Source organism: Ptiloglossa arizonensis, chromosome 1 (genome assembly GCF_051014685.1).
Source record: "Ptiloglossa arizonensis isolate GNS036 chromosome 1, iyPtiAriz1_principal, whole genome shotgun sequence".
In the NCBI taxonomy this organism is placed as follows: domain Eukaryota; kingdom Metazoa; phylum Arthropoda; class Insecta; order Hymenoptera; family Colletidae; genus Ptiloglossa; species Ptiloglossa arizonensis.
Genome location: NC_135048.1, coordinates 1,794,001 through 1,811,954, shown reverse-complemented (window position 1 = coordinate 1,811,954; position 17,954 = coordinate 1,794,001). Strand labels below are relative to the sequence as shown.

General features: G+C 32.4%; 1 long non-coding RNA gene across 5 annotated transcripts in view; it reads left to right on the top strand.

Annotated features, from left to right (window-relative positions):
- LOC143153588 (uncharacterized) overlaps positions 1–17,954 on the top strand; it is a 75,553-nt gene that overhangs the window by 1,386 nt on the left and 56,213 nt on the right. For 2 of the 5 annotated variants that reach the window (XR_012993869.1, XR_012993868.1), the window contains exons 2-3: positions 5,450–5,599; positions 10,228–11,330. The exons of the other annotated variants lie outside the window; for them this stretch is intronic. This is a non-coding gene — a long non-coding RNA (uncharacterized LOC143153588). The remainder of the gene's footprint in view (positions 1–5,449; positions 5,600–10,227; positions 11,331–17,954) is intronic. 5 annotated transcript variants of the gene reach the window in all.

Here is a 17,954-nt window from a genome sequence, read left to right as displayed (position 1 = left end):
TTCCTGAACTTGAAAAACGATACCATTGTCGGTTCAGCTGTGTAATCGTTATGCCTACACTGGACAGTGTAGCCACATCGATACGAAGGTGTTATGTAAGGGAAAGTCCTTGACAGCCGACCGCAAATAACCTCAACTTCCCTCTTCGATCGCTGCGTCGTATATCGAAAAATCGAAGTTATCAGAATCTGCATCGGTAAAATAAGGTTCGCCTTGGTAAGCCATCGCACTTACCAGGAAATGAGTTATTGATCCGACAATAAAACCATGGCAGAATTCTATGCGAACAGATATTACGAATCATTTCCGTACAACGCGTGGCACAAAGCATCGGAACGCGTCGAGACTTTCAAAATATGTAAACGTACGACGGAAATTTTAGCGTCGTGTTTTTTAACGGAATCGTGAACTTAATATCAAAACTTTGATCGTATTTATTTTAAGTTACGAGTGTTCAATGGTGCTTCGATTCCGGAACGAAAATTAAATAAAATAATACAAGAGAACAGCGATTGAAATCTTCGGGCGTAGACTCATCTGTGGTTCGAGTGAATCAATTATGAATGAATCTACAAGTTACGAAATCGATGTTCCAGTTCATGTAGTATACTACGGCCATACTTGATCCTCGTGATGATGTCAAGTAAACATTGCTATCGCGAAGAACCATTTACTATGGTAATGAAAACGACCTAAATACCAACTATAAACGAGATACTACTATTGAGGTTAGAATTTTATACATATTCTCTTGTATTCTTCTATATGTCTTCGTTGACGTAACACGATTCGATACGCACGTATGCAGCCAACCTTTTGAATACAGTGGTATAAAAATTATTGCATCTTTGAAGAATTCGTTGAAAAACAAACAATATTTATATAACTTATCTCGTGATACTTTTCACGTTGAAAGACGGGGAAAAGGATTTTTACAACAAGCGTCCATTTTAATTTGAAAAAGATACTCACTATGCACGTTTTTTAACAATTCTAATTGAGCAGTAATGCTACGTAGGAAGTAGTTAATTTTGTTATAAAGTTTAAAACTGCTACGTTACTGGAAGTTTAGTTGAGTGAAAAACGAGAGAAAATTAGAAATAATAAAATTTTGAACGAGATTGCGGAAAATGATTCACGTTGGGCTGTATGCGAGGTGGCCATAAAAATAAATATTTAAGACAGTCGACGATAGGTTGCGGCAGAGAATCTTGGCAAAAGTTGGCTAAAGGATGAAGAGGATAAATTGGTTTCGCACGAATTGATTCCCGTTCAAAAACGAATATAGCTATTTTATTACTCCGGAAAAACAGACACGGTACATTTTTTAAACAAATCTTCATTTGTGGTGAAAAATACGTATCTTTTAAATGATCAAACGTGAATGAAAACGAACACGTAAAATACGCGCAGAAATCACTACTTAACTCGTTAGTATCTCGTGGAATACTATTCGTTGATATATGTCGTTAAACTCCAAACAAGAATTGCAAACATCGTCTAGTGCAAACAAATTGAACAAGTAATACACAATTAGAAAAGAAACCAGTCTACATTAGTTAACAGATGTAAATTAATCTTGTTGATAACTACGTCACTATAATCGAAAGTCACTTACCAAATTAAATACGTAAATTATCTACATTCTCTATGTAACTTTGCTCTTTCGCTAGTAGATTTCTTTAAACTGATCTCATTTATCTTTTTGAGAATCTGTATGACTAACGTCTTTGGTGTTTGGAATTCTGCATTTTATCCAATTGAAATAAAGCCAGCTAATCGATAAGGTTGAATTCGAAAAATTACGCGATAATTATTTTGATTAAATATACTTACGAAGTTTTAAAAAGCCTTTGAAGTTTTGAGATAATGGGAAATATTTCAAATATTTTAAATTATGATGGAACACTAAAAAATCGAAATATTGATTAGGAAACTAATGAATGATTGAAATTGAAAAGACTAACTATCGAAAGCGACGAAGTACACCTTTATGATCTATTTTTACAATAGACTGATTGAAAATAAATGGGGTATATGCGGTAATTATCTTGGATCGGTTATTCGAAAATTCGTTTATTGAAAATGTTTTTGTTTGTCTGCTGCTTCCGACAATCCATATAATTGATACACTTATTTCTTCGATTTTCGATCGAGAATATTTCGATCATATAATGGCTAACGAGTGATATCGTTATAAAAATATATTTAGAGTTGGTTGTTGATACCCAATTGGAACAAACATTCATTTTTTTCTTTCCTTATTTCATGATGTTTAACCAAATGAAGGCGACCTTTAACACGTTGACTTTACGTCATGCATTTATACGTGCCACTAATGTTTTAGTTGCTGTAGCCTCATTTTTAAAACATAACTGCAAATGACACTTTGTGGAAATATCAACGTGCGTTTGAAAGTCTGACATCCGCGGAAAATTTGGTGCAAATTAGTTTTAAATTAAGCTACTCTCTTATAAATATAAATGACGGAAGAATTTAGAGCAGCGTTCAAGGAAATTTTTATGAAATATACTTCGTGGTCAACGAATGAAATGTTCAAACGTCATCCTTTCTTAAAGAACTCATACTCGTCCAAAATATTTTTAATTATCAGGAATAATTTTAATATTCGCGTGGATCGATTCAGTTGAAACACCCTGCAATTGTTCCGTAATATGAGACTGTAGGAGATACAAATAAAACTTGTTTGATAAAAGGCATGTGTTTCGAGAACATAACTAATAAAGTAAAAATATAATCCCCGTATGCTTATAAGCAACAGAATTTTATTCTGCTCCAATATTCTCGTAATGAAGGATATTCGTATAAACATTCGTATAAAGTATAGAAATTAATATGTCGCACAAATGAAAAATACCTTCGTTAGAAATAGTACTTCCACCAATTCGGTAAATATATTTACTATAACCAATTAAAGTTTTTGAAACAATACATAGCGCGTAACACTCCTAAAGCAAAAATGAAATTTTAAATGATCGCTATACGAGTAGATAAGTGTAATGTGTAAGGAAGAATATTCAATTTATTTTTCTCTATAGAATTGGTGGTAAAATATTATTCACAGTAAGTGCAATACGAGATTTGGTAGCTATTTACGACACCTCGCTCATCTTCCATAATCATCGCAAACATATTGTGTAAAAGGCTCATAAAACCGTGGACTTTATTTAAAGAAAAATGTTCGACTCAAAGAATTCGGACATTCTCAGAAGTATTTATATATATGGCGTTAGTTCTATTCTACTTCGATCGAAGAATTTTTTATTTAAAATTTTTTTCAAAACTCTGAAGTTTTATAAGTGATTGAGTGGTTTTTATTGCAATTTTGTAGTGTCTATTTTACGTACAAGTTTAGTTAATTGGTAAATAGTTTTGTGCAAACTTGATTAAAATATCTTCCGTTCGCTATTTGAATTTCTAAGTATTTTATTGGAAAATTCTTCCAATTTGATTTCATCTCATTTAATTAACAAATTGTAATGTAAAGGTTAATTTTGCAATGTATGTAATTACTGAAAGAAAATTATACTAATTACTTTAAAAACTTACAGTATATTGTATTTTGGATTTGGATTTTTAAGTACAGATTCGTTTAGACATATGTATGTCCTTATGGATTTCAAAAATTCTTGCATTTAATCTTTTTACCGCTCTATGTTTTTGTTCCTGTGACAATAGGTGATATTTGAATTGGGTTTACTCTATTATTACTCTTTATATTAGACAAAAATAATGTGGGTCGAATAATATAGTATCGCCGAAAAAAAGGATAAGAATATAGTATTATTTTTAAATGACGAGAACCGTTTCCGAATATCTTGCCGACAACTAACAATTGTTCATCTTCATTTATTGACATCCTATGTTCCCAACAATAAATCATTAACATGTATAACATTATTACCATCTTCTGTAATATTAAACATAGCATATTATTTTATTCGAGATATTAGTTTCGTTCTTAGAAGAGGTTTGAAACGTTTCTACTTTATATCAATTCTTTTGTCTTTTTTTGGAAATAGAGATAAATAATTCAATTTATTTTCAATTTATCGGGAATATTGTTGCACGTATCAACGATTACCATATTTTCTCTCTGATTGCAGAACATTCATGAATCCAAAATACACGCGATGATATTGTAAAACAGTTGGGTACTTTTCGTCATGCATTATTTATTCTCCAACATATTTTCTTCGCATAGCCCTCTACACAGTGATGTATATAAGAGAATCATTCGTCGAAATATAGAATACGTCAAATTTCGCTTGTTATCAATTTCTTATCTTAATTGTAACGGTACTTGACCTTAATTTATTGTTTTTTCTATATGCATAAATTTTACTCTTGCCGTTAAGAAGTGTAACAAGAAAGTTATTACAGTTTTGAATTTTTTTTCGAATAACATTATATGGTTCAACTTTATTTAAACTACATTTGACTGCCACGGATCTGCAATATTCATTAGCAATCAAAAACTGTGGTTATCCACTATACTGTATGACTGTAAATCTAAAACCATCATATATGCGACATCATTTTTTAATCCTTTAGCCCAAGTTGGATCTTTATATAAATATGCTACGTTCTATTCTGCTCGATTTCTACTGGAACACGCTTTTAAATTTGTCACTAAATTAATTATTTCATAATGCATGATCGAAATAATGTATAAAAAAACTTGTGCCACTATATTTCTTTTTCAATTTTTTCTCGCATATTTTACATTATGCCTCATGTGAATTCATTTTTGCGCAGTACTGCACCACAATAATACAATTTTTTCCAGTTTCTATGTCAAACATAATCATAACGTAAACTTAACACCTTAAATATAATTGTTTAAAATAGTGGTCTCTCTTTACCAAAATACATGTGTTCCTATTTTCAACATACATTAAAAATAAAAATTAACCCGTCAATGCATCATATTCACATCCGACATGCTAGAATGCATCAAACAGGAACAAACGTTTCATTTACATAAAAGCACGTGTAGCACATGATGTAGCTTGAGAGGATAAACGAATTAACATCTCTGTGATAAAAACAGGAAATACCAATTTGTTCGGTTCAATGTGCAATAATGTTCGCATGTAATAGAAAAAGGTTAGAAATATTCAAAGTAGATTTCAGAATCACGTTGCACAGAATAACCTGGTAGAAACAATAACTGTACACTTTTAAATAAAACTCTTTTACGCGAACTTTATGGCCACAAGTCGCAATTTCGAACCAAACATCACGTATATCAACACAAAAAGAACTCCACGCGTTAAATTTTTTATATATTCAAGGCGTTACATAACATGACAGGAACAACAAAGTATTCTTTCCAAAACATTGATATCATAATAGTTCTTCTTATAGCTCTTCGAAACTGGCACGTTAAACGGGATTGCTAATATTGATATAAATTCTTCTGAAGGTCGACGCCAAGACTGAAATCGATAAGTAGAAGCCAACGCAAAGTCACGTCATATGGAGCTGGTAGCTTTAGTTTCGCTTTTAATGGTGTAAACAAAATATTGTGAAAGTGTCAGCCGTTTACCTATGTAACATTTTCCTCTCTAAACAGGTATGTGTATGTTCATTTTACCAAAAAGATCAATTTTTAATCATATTACATATTTTCTGTATCTCCAAAGTGGAAACCTGCGTAAACTAATAGTAAACAATTTTTAAATAACTGCTTTGAACTATTCCAATCTTTTTCACTTATATATCGAATATATATTTACCATTCGATATAAAATCGAATAGATATTAATAAAAAGATATGTCTATCGAGATATGTAAAATATTATGTATCATCGAATGTACTATTTTATTCAATCATACTTTTTCAGATTAAAAGCTGTATATGTATTTTATATCGAAATAAAGTAAATGTACATAACGAAGAACATAGTAGTCATTATAATTTTATTTCTTCTTCTTCTTCTTTTTCTTCTTATTATTATTATTAGACGTCTTTATTACACATATATGAAAGTAAATTTATGAATTATGTATAAAGCTACAATATAACTGGGATACTTATATGTGTAAGAAGCACCAATATTTTGCTCTGATTATTTTATTCGAAAGATCGAATCAAATTAAAATTTTTAAAAAAACGATTTCATATTTTTACGTAAAAGTGTACTATTATTCGTTGATTTTATAACGTGTCACTAATATTGCGTATTAGTGTACAAATTATTAAGTTTCAGTAATGAATTAAATCTGCAGAACATTATTACTCTTGAGGAAAGTAAGTGGTTACGTAACACGGGTTTAATTTGTTTAATAAGTCTACCATCAGTCTTTCAGATCTCTAGTATTACCAATCGATCATTCCAATGTGTAAATGGACAACACTATTTACGATTAGTATCGAAACGATAAATTAGAATCATTTTTATTGTATTTTTGTGAAATCTATCCACAATTACATGCGAAAGAATATATTTATATTGTGTGGTCTACTATGTTTTTACATACAACGCACATGTGCTTTATAATGACTGTCAATGTTAACAAAATACTTCACAATACACACATTTAACTGTGGAATGCGTAAGTACATAACAACTTACGTTTCATAAGCACACAGATCACGTGGTATTTTTTCCACGGTCGATAGAGAAGAATCAGTCAATCGGTAAAGAAGTTCACTATAGTACAAACCATGTACACTATCATATATGCTAATATGCGTACCTTGTGGCATAGTATTTAACTCACTATTTCTACGTAGGAGTACGAGCGAGTTAATCATGTCTTCTACAGATGTCTCCATGCATTCAATTAATGGCTACATTTCCTATTATTCGTATTATAAATTATGCAACAAACTTTATCTATATTTACTCGTATAATTTTTCATGCAATTGTGCTTCGTAATTCGCGATATTTGATGGAATTAAGTATGGAAGCTTCATAGAATTTAATAACGTTTAAATGGTTTCAGAAAACGACATTCGCGATTAGTGCATATAATCACTTAACACTTGAAAATTTAGTGACATTGATTTTAAATGGGTAAAATTTATATTCTTGGACCCAACTCATTCATATGTCTGCTTACGTTCAAAGTTAAAAATTTGATTATTTATACATATGTTTACATTTCAAACGCTGTGATTACTACAATATTATTTCAAATCGCAGATTCTATTTGAAATAACGAGTAAGATATTGTAGGTACCACTTAAAAGCTATATACATATACATATAGTAAGTAGGGGAAGGATCACTTCCTTATTTATTGCAAATAGAATTAGTATAATTTAATTCATATGTTTTTCCCTTCTTTTTAATAAAACATTTGTTACTTAATATAATTTGAAGTAAGAAAATTTATTCTAAAATTAATATATTGCTTTTTTTTAAGAATTAGAACGTTCTAAAATATTTTGTCTTTCCTCGCTCTATTAGATTATAATATACAACATTTATATACGTATGTATATACGTATAATAATATTATTTTCTTACTCTTTATAGAAGATTAAAATACATTTTGCATTTTACTGTTCCTAGAAATTCTAAAAAGTCATTCTAAAAAGTTTACATTCGTGGTTTATGTAAAAAATGTTGGTTCATACTTTCAACTCCCTTCCACTAAATAACTGTAAGAAACATTTTATGTAAACAATCTATGTTGGTATTCTTTTCATTTAATTCGGAATCGACAGACGTAATATAACGAAGTTTTGTATGTCCTTTTATTTGTTTTATAATTAACATTTTCGATTGTATAAAGGATAACATAAAAACTGGACAAACTGCTTTATAAGATACAAATATAATTTTATATTTTTCAAAAATATAATACTTGGCATTGAATAATAGCATAGCTTTTATGTTGCGTAGAATACGTAGCAATGTGTTCTTAACATTTTATTACAAAAAAGGAATGTACTCATATGTATGAAAAATTTTTTTATTAAGAAAAAAAAAATATTTTTCATGGGAACAAGTACTTAGAACTAAAAGTTTTGTTGAAAAACTTATATGTTGAAGAACTTCTTGTATTAGACGACAGTACTTAAAAAAGTAACATTGGTAATAAATTTCATTATTATATTTCATGAAATACCATATTTCGTATGTATTCTATATATGCCAATGTCACCAAAATACATAGTAATTTACATAGTAAATGAGTGATAAAATATATGTAATCCAAATCGTTTATTGACCTAAGAATTGTAAAAGAAGAAAGAAAATACTTGATCTAAAACGATTTTGAAATACAAATTTCACTAAAGAAAGAAATTATCTTCGATCTTTGGTGCTAACTCGGTTAATTTAGGTTAAAAAGGCGCCGGAAACATTCTTTTAATTGGATCTAGAACTCCAGAATTCTATGTAAGTGGAATTCAGAGCTACGTAATTTCTTAAAACAAAAATTTTTTAATTTAAACCGTGAATACTTTGGTTAATAATACTTCTTTTTTGAATATAAAGTATGTTCCTTCTATATTCGGCAACCTAAATGTATAAAACTTGATAAAATTGACGACTTTCGTAATACATTAAACGTATACAATTCTTAGTTAATGGATGAAATAAAATATTGTATAATAATGGTTTAAAAAACATTGACGGTGATGACAAAAGTACATCAATGGCTGAAGAAAATTAACAACTGTCCTTGTTCATCTTTCGTTTCACCACAATCTCTCCGACAATGCGACACGTGTACCGTAGAATACCCAGGTAACAGGATAACAGTATACCGAAAGATGGGAGTTTCGCGGTGAAATTCAAGCAAGTATTCGTATTTTGTTCACGGAGATCTAATGTGAGAAATAAAGCAGAACATTAAAGAAACTAACCGTCGCATAAACTTGTGCGACAAGTTTCGTTCACACGACACTGACAACCTCTGGTCAAGTTCAATCTGCAATTAAGCACGCTTAATTTAGAATGCTTGAAAGTTTTGCTGAGATTCTTAAAATTTCTTACTCGTCTTCGAGATTAGTTTCTGACGGTTGATTTTCTCGATTTACAATTTAACTGCATTTTTCTTCGCTATTGAATAAACTTGGAAGCAATACGATTTGAACGAACGCATTCGTTCTTCACCAGTGCAATGTTATTTTACACACAAACGTCTACCTACGAGAAATTAGAGTGAATCGTGCTGTGCTAAATGCACTAGGTAGTATAATAATTATTGACCCTTAAAAACTTAGAACCGAACAGGAACTTTTACGGCATAATGTAAAATGTCCAAATATACATATATAAGGACTGTTTATTACCATTATTTCATCAAATTGATGATGACATCACCTGAATATTCCTACACCGCTGGAAAACATTTTCTACTTTATTTGTTTCCGGATACGCTTAATATCCTGCTTAAATGAAATTCCGATATGTTATTTCGAGTATATGGCTCTTTAGTAAAATTATAAATTTCTTCAATTTTCGTAGCAAACAACATTCTAAACTTGAAATTTTTTATTTCTACTTTTCTTTTGATGTGATTTTTACTGTCAATTTTTCTCATGAGTCACTTTTCATAGTCTGACTCGTGCAATTTAATCGTACGCTTCTAACTTGTTCGATACTAATCTAATTTGTCGATAACATGTTTGCTCGAATACGATTGTATTAATACTCAAAACGACAATAATCTTTTTACAAATTTCATTCTTCTTTAAAGGAAAAAGTGATCACAATTTCCAGAATTGGACACATTTTATTTTCTGTAAAACTTTTGTTCTTTTCGTTCGATTTATATCGAAGTATAATTGTTTACAGTAAAAACTAGACCAACACAAAAAGTACTAAATCATCGTAATTGTTTCACTGTAAAATTATAATTCTATTATAAACTGGTTTGCGTGTCTAAAACATTTAACGAGTAAATATACAAATCTCACAATCAATAATTTAGCTTTAATCATTTATTTTAATACTTGTGCATATGCTAATACAAATTTTCCGTTCTACTTGAGCAACATTATCGTATCTAAATTTTAGCCTCAATGGCCAATAAATTGAATTTAGTATCGTTGAGATAGTTGATAGATTGAAGTTGGTGTATGCCTTTTTACCATTTTACATTCACCACGGACGCAATACAGACGCACCACTCAAGTCTTCTCTTTACATTCGTATAACTAAATATCTACAAAAGGGAAACAATTTCGTATCGCATATAAATTTTGATATTCTTTTATATAAAGTCATGCTTTGTCGTAGATACAGACACCGTAAATACAACGAGGACAACACGAATCACGAGAATTGCATTGCTTGTTTTTTTACGGTAACCAGTAATAATACAAAATTCGTGGTATCAGCGGTTGAAAAAATCGACAACAGAAACTTATTCCATGCCGTGCGCTTGGAAACTGATGACTGATTGTGAGTCAAGACGTCAATGTGAAGAGCCTTCGAAGTTATTATTGTTTATTCATCGATACGTGCATCCGGCATTGAGGAAAGTTTAAAGAATACATAGATATAGTGTGAATAATGCTACTTCCATTATTTGGTTTAACAGCCAGTGTAAATATATAAAGGCATGCTCGGCATGCGCGACACAGGCTTTTGGACGGTGAGCCGGAGTCCGTGTAGGACACTGACTCGTACGTTGAAGGGTCAATTCGTGGTGACAGTCGACGCGTTTGAGTAACCTAAAAACGTCCTAAAATTATCCACAAGTGTTTCGATGGAAATCGATCAATTGTACCGCGAAACGATACGGTTCTGTGGGTTCCGCGGGTAACAGAGATAAGAAACTCTCGTGAAAGCGAGACGATAACCATCGCTCGATATTGGGAAGAAGAAACGTAGATTCGGTTGTTACGCACAGGTAGAAGGAGCACATCGACGTAATACACCGAGACGTGGAAAGTAAGTACGAATACCGTAGCGTCCTCGCGTTAACATAACGAATCAAGCGGCCGGCACTCATGGTCAGCAGGCCAAGGTCAGCGGTTTCTGCCGCTGTCAATTGGAAGGAGAGAGACGAACCTGAACGGCGCGCGCGAACGTAGGCCACGCGTCGCGTTACACACATGCGCCGAGCGGCGGCTGCGCGCGCGGTGGGGCACGGTCCGCGCACACTCGCGCAATCGTGGCCTTAAACTTTTCGCACGCACGATTCCACCGTGTGTCACTGACCACACGTTGCGCACCGGTACACACAGCGCGAACGCTCACGTGTGCGAGTCTGCTCCTCCGCGCTCGTGTCGCGAGTGAATAATGCGCGCTCTGCCTTCTTCGTGGCCGCATGTTGATCGTAGCGGCACAGCTCACCACGGATGCTGCACGATGCTGCGCGTCCATCGATTAATATTGTAAGCACTGGTTCTGGTAATCGTATATTGCGACGATTAGGGTGTGATGTGTTGTAATGTGAGAATCGTTGCAAGATCGTACCCGGTGTAACAGTTTGGCCTACAATGGAACATCGGGTACCTTCTAGTGTAATGATCGCGATCTATCGCTACTCCCACCAGAAATTAATATCGGTAGTCGTTTGTTAGAACGATCGGTATGTGTCGTGTTGCAATGTGAGAATTATTACAAAATCGATCTCGGGATATCATTTTGGGCTTCAATCGATCCCGAGATATATTCTCGTGTTTATATTTTTCCTAAAGAAAATCGTTTAGCTTCCTACCCGCGCTAGAACAAATATTTGTAGTGCCAACAATTGGATCGGAGCTGCATTTGCGTCGGTATGTTTGAAGAATTGAAGCAGCGAGTTCATGAAATCTGAGAAGGATCCGTTATACCTTCCCTCGATAATGTGTATCATTCAAGTATACATCTTTTTAGCTGCTCCATATTATTTCGTTGCAATTTTCAAATGCGAAAATAAACACTGCAAATTGTTGTGCACGAACAACGGATTATAATTTTCTGGATTTCTTATACGCTTCCTGATGTGAAAGAACAAATAGCCCATAAATCCTTATCATTGATTTTTTCTTTAATTACTGTTACAGTATAATGGCTAACTAAAAACTTATATTTTAAAAGAAAGTCGCAAGTAAGACAGTTCAACCTTTGTGAACGAAGCACGAAAGGTTGTCTAGGAAGCAATGCGTTTGAACAAAATTGTTTTATCCAGTATATAAATTCCATTTAAATTGTAATGAATTATTATGCAACGTATTAAGTATCTTAATTTTTGTCGAGTTGTTCGGATGAATTTGTCGAGAATTTTTCAACGCGTGTACAACAGTAAAAGTGTGTTATTACTTCTACGAAATGTTTCATTAACTAAATTATACTCGGGCAGTAATTGTTTCAAATATACTTCAATTTTATCTCGATTTTAAATTTTAAATATTTTCGGAAAAGTAATTAAAATAGTTTCCAGTTGCATGAAATAATCTTTCCCCGGTTAAGTGACGTAGAATCATCTCTGTCACTGTTAATGATCGAATTTCTTGTATATTTCTTCTTGTATTTTCGTAAAAGTATTATCAATGAATTGGTGAGTTGTTTCCAATAAAAATACATCCAAACATCACCTTTTTTGAACTATCTTTAATTATGTATATATAAATTTCTTTTAGAATTCTATTCAAATATTAACAGTAAAGAATAGTCCAAATGAGGGAGTGTTTAATTCATTTTTTCCAAGAAAAAGCCTCGTATTGATTGATAATAGTATATAATAATAATAACTTTTAATTTCCATTGATGTCTGACTCATTTCATGCACATGCCTGATCGCTCTTAGTCGCGCAGTACCGGATGTTAGTAATTCGACACTCACTCGTTGTTAGTTTATCTCGCTCACTCTCGGCAAATCTCATTTATTCTCCTCGTCTGGCAGTACGTGCGAAATTCGAACGCAAATCGCGATAAAACAAAAGTTCGATTTGTGGAATAGAAATGCCACCTTCCTCGGTTATATGAAATTGAATAGATCCGATACAGTTTCATACAGCCAAATCAGAATAGTTTAATAAGATACATTGCGGAAAAAAAATTTATATGAATACAATACGGTCGATTAATCCACGTGATAATACTCCATGGAAATCTCCCTAGCTGATTGTTGACATAGTCGTTCCTCGTAAAATCGAACACTTTTTGACGAACCACATTGCATTTTATCAAAACTTGAATATGTTATAGATTTATAAACATTTTGAACATTTTTAATTTTACAGTTATTAATGTTAAAAGTTTGATAATATTTATCCTCTAAAGTATGACTCTAATTGACAGCTAAAGGCACACTGTAGCGTATAAGGCGATTGTGTACTGAACCGATGCTTTTTCGGAGCAAGTTGATCATTTATTTGAATGTTTAAGCGTTGTCGTTAATCGTGCAAATTTTTTTATTATTTACATTTAACTATTTATTTGGAGTCCTTTGACTGTGTAAAAGACATTATAAAATCAGTGTTATTCTTGTGGATCTTTATGAAATGACAAGTTTCTCACCGTCATCGTACGATACAGCGGAAGCTGTGCAATAGCTGTCTATTGAAACTTACAAAACTGTCATCAATATTTATTGCTGACAGAGGTACAAACAATGAATTTGAACAAACTTTTCATATTCCTTCTGGTCCGTTAGAAAGAAGATAATTCGGTGGAATTTGAAAGACGACACTACAAATTATTACAAAACGCAAACATTGGATTTATTCTCGCAAAAGGTTAAATCATCCCAAGAGTCGTAAATAAAGTGTACGCATTAAAGAAAAATGAATATATAATGACATTTTTTTGCTATAAACGATTAGTGGTAGATATTCAAATTAACCTTCAACTATTGTAGAGTATCTAAAAATTATGATTTAAATAGTTAAAGTAATTAACGTACCAAGTGGATGCAAAACAGACTTCTTTACATGCTATATATATTTCTCTTGCTTTAAAAACTAGTAGGTAATTTATAATACAATAATAATTGACTCAAAATCTATAGCTTGGTGTAAACATTATTTTCTTCCGATGTCAATTCACATCATAATATATGTACATTTTTTTAATGGCCGTTAGGTAATATCAGCTAGTCATGGTTCGATTGATGCATTTACTTTAAGCGTGGCTATCACCAAACACATTATAAAGGCTAAAATAATTTTACATAATTCTTGTGTACAACTTTATATCATAACTTTTACGATACATTCATAGTACTTTAAATTTATAGCATCGAGCTTCGTTGAATAAAAATGCAGCATATTAAATAAGTTATATGAACATGTACATTATTAAATGTACATTTTATATACTGTAATTATATCGTATTTCCTCCTTTTGATACGTTTAATTTACAAGAAATTTTACGTATCGCTCGAACTATACTTAACTGTACTTAATTTCTATCTCGAACGAATTATTTAAAAACAAAATCAACGAATACATTTTAATCTATGTATTCGAAGTTTGTTAACAGTAAAATATTTGCATAGCTAGGTTCTACTTGTACATCGTGAATATTGTTGTGGCCTACAATTGCCTAATTTCTTCAGGTGTCGAACGTTTCGTAATATTCGTGCACAATATACCGATAATCAAAACCGAGATTGGCATTTATTGGTATAAAAGGCTACAATATCCCCAGAGCCTTAAAGGAAGATTACTCGATCAAATGACGCAAATACAAGTGTTGGATGCGAACGTCATCGCGTAATCTTATAGTCCTATTTTTGATTGCGTAATCCTAAACAAAATCAAAGTTATTGTTTATTTATATATCAAGTAATACCAATTACCTTTTTCTAACAAGATTCGGTATAAGACATGGATATCGTTGACTCGGTCGTATGAAAGAAATATAAATGCGAGTGCTTTCTCATTTAAGAAACGGACAAAATATTCCATACAGTATAAGGAAGCTAAATTGCGTAAACATGTAAGAAAACCACAACATTACGTGCTTACGTACTTATTTACGTGAGAAAACTTGGTGTGTTTCGCCGGAAACTTTAGCGAAGTCACATAATGGATCCAAAATTGTCCCACTGTGCAACAGTTTATTTTAATCATATATTTACTTCTGTGATATAATAAAATTGGATTTAATACAATGTGTAATATTTAACGCTTCGACTTACAAGATACGAACACTTCCAAATTGTATTAGTAAATTGTTATTAATTGACATTAAAACCTATAAATCCTACTTGCTAACGTTAGTGTTACAATTAGTAAAACGTTGCTAGGTAAAAACATTGATTTATTATTAACTAAATATAGAATAAACAAGTAGTGTCCTTTAATACTATATTTGACATAAAAAAATGTCTTACTCGATCGAAAATAGCCTAGAAACTACAAACTATGAACTAACCGTAAAACGTTACTTGTTTTTATTTTATTCTCCTTTTATGTTTATTCACGCGATAATGATTGGTGCTCACCCGAAACATTTTTCCGATGAGAATAAAGCAGTTACTCCGTTCGCGAAGGCCAATGTTACCAATGAGTTGTAAATACCAAGTATGTACTATACGTTTCGAAACGAGACTTTGACATCATCAAAATTTCCACAAGAGCCGCTGAGAGCATAGGAAAATTAGATTCGGTCACGGATTCTACGAGCCGTATCTCGCTTAGATTGGAATCGTGTTACCGTAATTTCCTATAGATCTTCCATTCATAAATACTCCACTTCTAGAATGAAATTCTTTCTACGTTACGTGGCAGGTAGCTATATTAAACAATTTACGACTGCGAGTTAAGAGAACGTTTGATACTGATTTACATTTATTAAGGCGCGGATAGTAAGACATAGATATGTAATAAACTCAACTACCGAGTATTTATAAATATTTGTATCATTTATTTTTAAATTAGGATCCTTTTAACGCAGACGTCAAAGACCGTAGGTACTATTTAATATACACTGAGAACGATTATAAAATGTCATCAAATAATGTTTTAAGTATATGCACGTATACACATGTGGAATATTTGAAATGCACATCGAACATTGTTGAAATTCCGTTTCGGGCAATTTTTACTCCGCTTCGACTAGAAGGCTACGCGACTCATTTTTAATTATTTAGCGATAGACAATTTTTAAGAAACATTTGAAAAAGAAACTGATTACTAACTTAATGAAATAGGTAATCGATTCATTTTAGAGCTGGTTTCTCAACGTGAAAGAAAAGCTTGTTCAAGCGTGCGAATTTGGAAATCAGTGATTCATATTGGCCTTATTACGTTGCACTTTCACTCATTCGCAACTGTCTTCACTTTCTCGCTGAAAGGTGTGTTACAGTGATTCCCTACATGCTTATAAGACGGATTTCATTTGACGTCATTATCTATAAATGAATCGGGATTTTTTAAAATGACTCGTATTTTCTCGAAACGAGTCGGAAATCTAGAGAACATGCCAACATGAAACATCTAAGTTTCCGTCCGATGATCCTCATAGAAGGATCTTAAATTTCAAATTCAACTTACGTTCGGGAGAAACAGAGGGGATTTCCAGAAACAAGTCTCATTTTCCGTTGCTAGCAACCATGACGCGCAAATTCATTCCCAATTTTATAATGCTAATTGTAAACTACCGAATTCGCGTCGAAACAAATAACAGAACAAAAATACATACTTATAATTAATAGAAAACGGAATACCAGATATCCGTAACGATGAATATTAATTATAGATAAGTATCTATAAATTTTATGAATAACGCTTAGGTAAAATATTGCATCCACTCATTTTGTAACTAGACGGTGAATAAACGTTCGTTCAATGAAATAGATACTATGCCAAGTAGTTCTAATGATTACAGAAACGATTGAGATTCATTACGAGTTACATGCGATACGTGCGATTCTTTACATATTTTACGTGTTAGATTTAAAGACTCGCAGCATATCTCACTGCACAGTTTTTCTATTGTGACGATAATTAAATTTGTTTCACTGACCCAGGCGTGATCCAAGTTTCACCCCTGTGGTATCTTCAACGCGTCTGTCGCGAAATTTTCATCGAGTTTCCAAATGCGAGTAAATCGATAGCTTTAGAGTGAATCGGATTTTGTTATCGCTGTATCACGATGACGAGTGTTGTTTGCACGATCGAGACACCATACGCTGAATATTGAATAAATCACGTCGCGTTTCGTGTGATCTTTACGGTGTTCGTAGGAGGATCTAGAAATCGATCAACCGAGCGAACGTTTGGAATTACCAGCGCGCTTTGTTGTGCAATCCATTTGACGTCACTCGGTCGTTACACTTGCTCGCGACTGATTCATACACCTTGTGTGACTTGCGCACCGTACGCTCGGCGCTGTCTTCCTTCGTCGAAGGAATATCACACGAAACGTTCGCTTCCTGCATCGACTGGTAGTTCAGCTTGATACGAGCTAACCATGAAATGTACAAAAATAGAACGTTTCTCTAGATTTGTCGACGAGACGACGCAGAGTAGAAAATCCCCTAACGAACTCGATGATTCTTTTTCTAACGAGCTTCGCTCAGTTGTCGCTTGTTGTTACGTTATCTCCTTCTTAAATCGATATTTATTATTTACAAAAATCACATGCGATTGTAATCAATTTTAATACGAGGAGAAACATGTCCCGAATGTCTTACGAATATGCTATTGAAAATTTTTATCGTAAAAGGAAACGATCATAATTGTATCCAATGTGCAAAGATATCCAGGTAAAAATGTTTTTCAAGTTTTCATAGATTCTGTTTTAATCGATGTGCTCAGAAGAAATCGTAGAAGTTCGTAATATGTAATAAATAGAAATTTCAAACTTGATACATATGTTAATTCGTATTTATTGTGACTCTTAGAGACAAAAGTGTTTAACCATAAGAGTGTTTTTATTTAAACATAACAGTTTAAAAACGCATAGAATTTTGGTTAAAGTTTTTTCTTAAACACCGTACGATTAAATTGTCATAATATGTGGAATAAATAAGAAAGTCTTGGACAGTTTCATAATAAAGAAAAAATATCCAATTTTACTATAT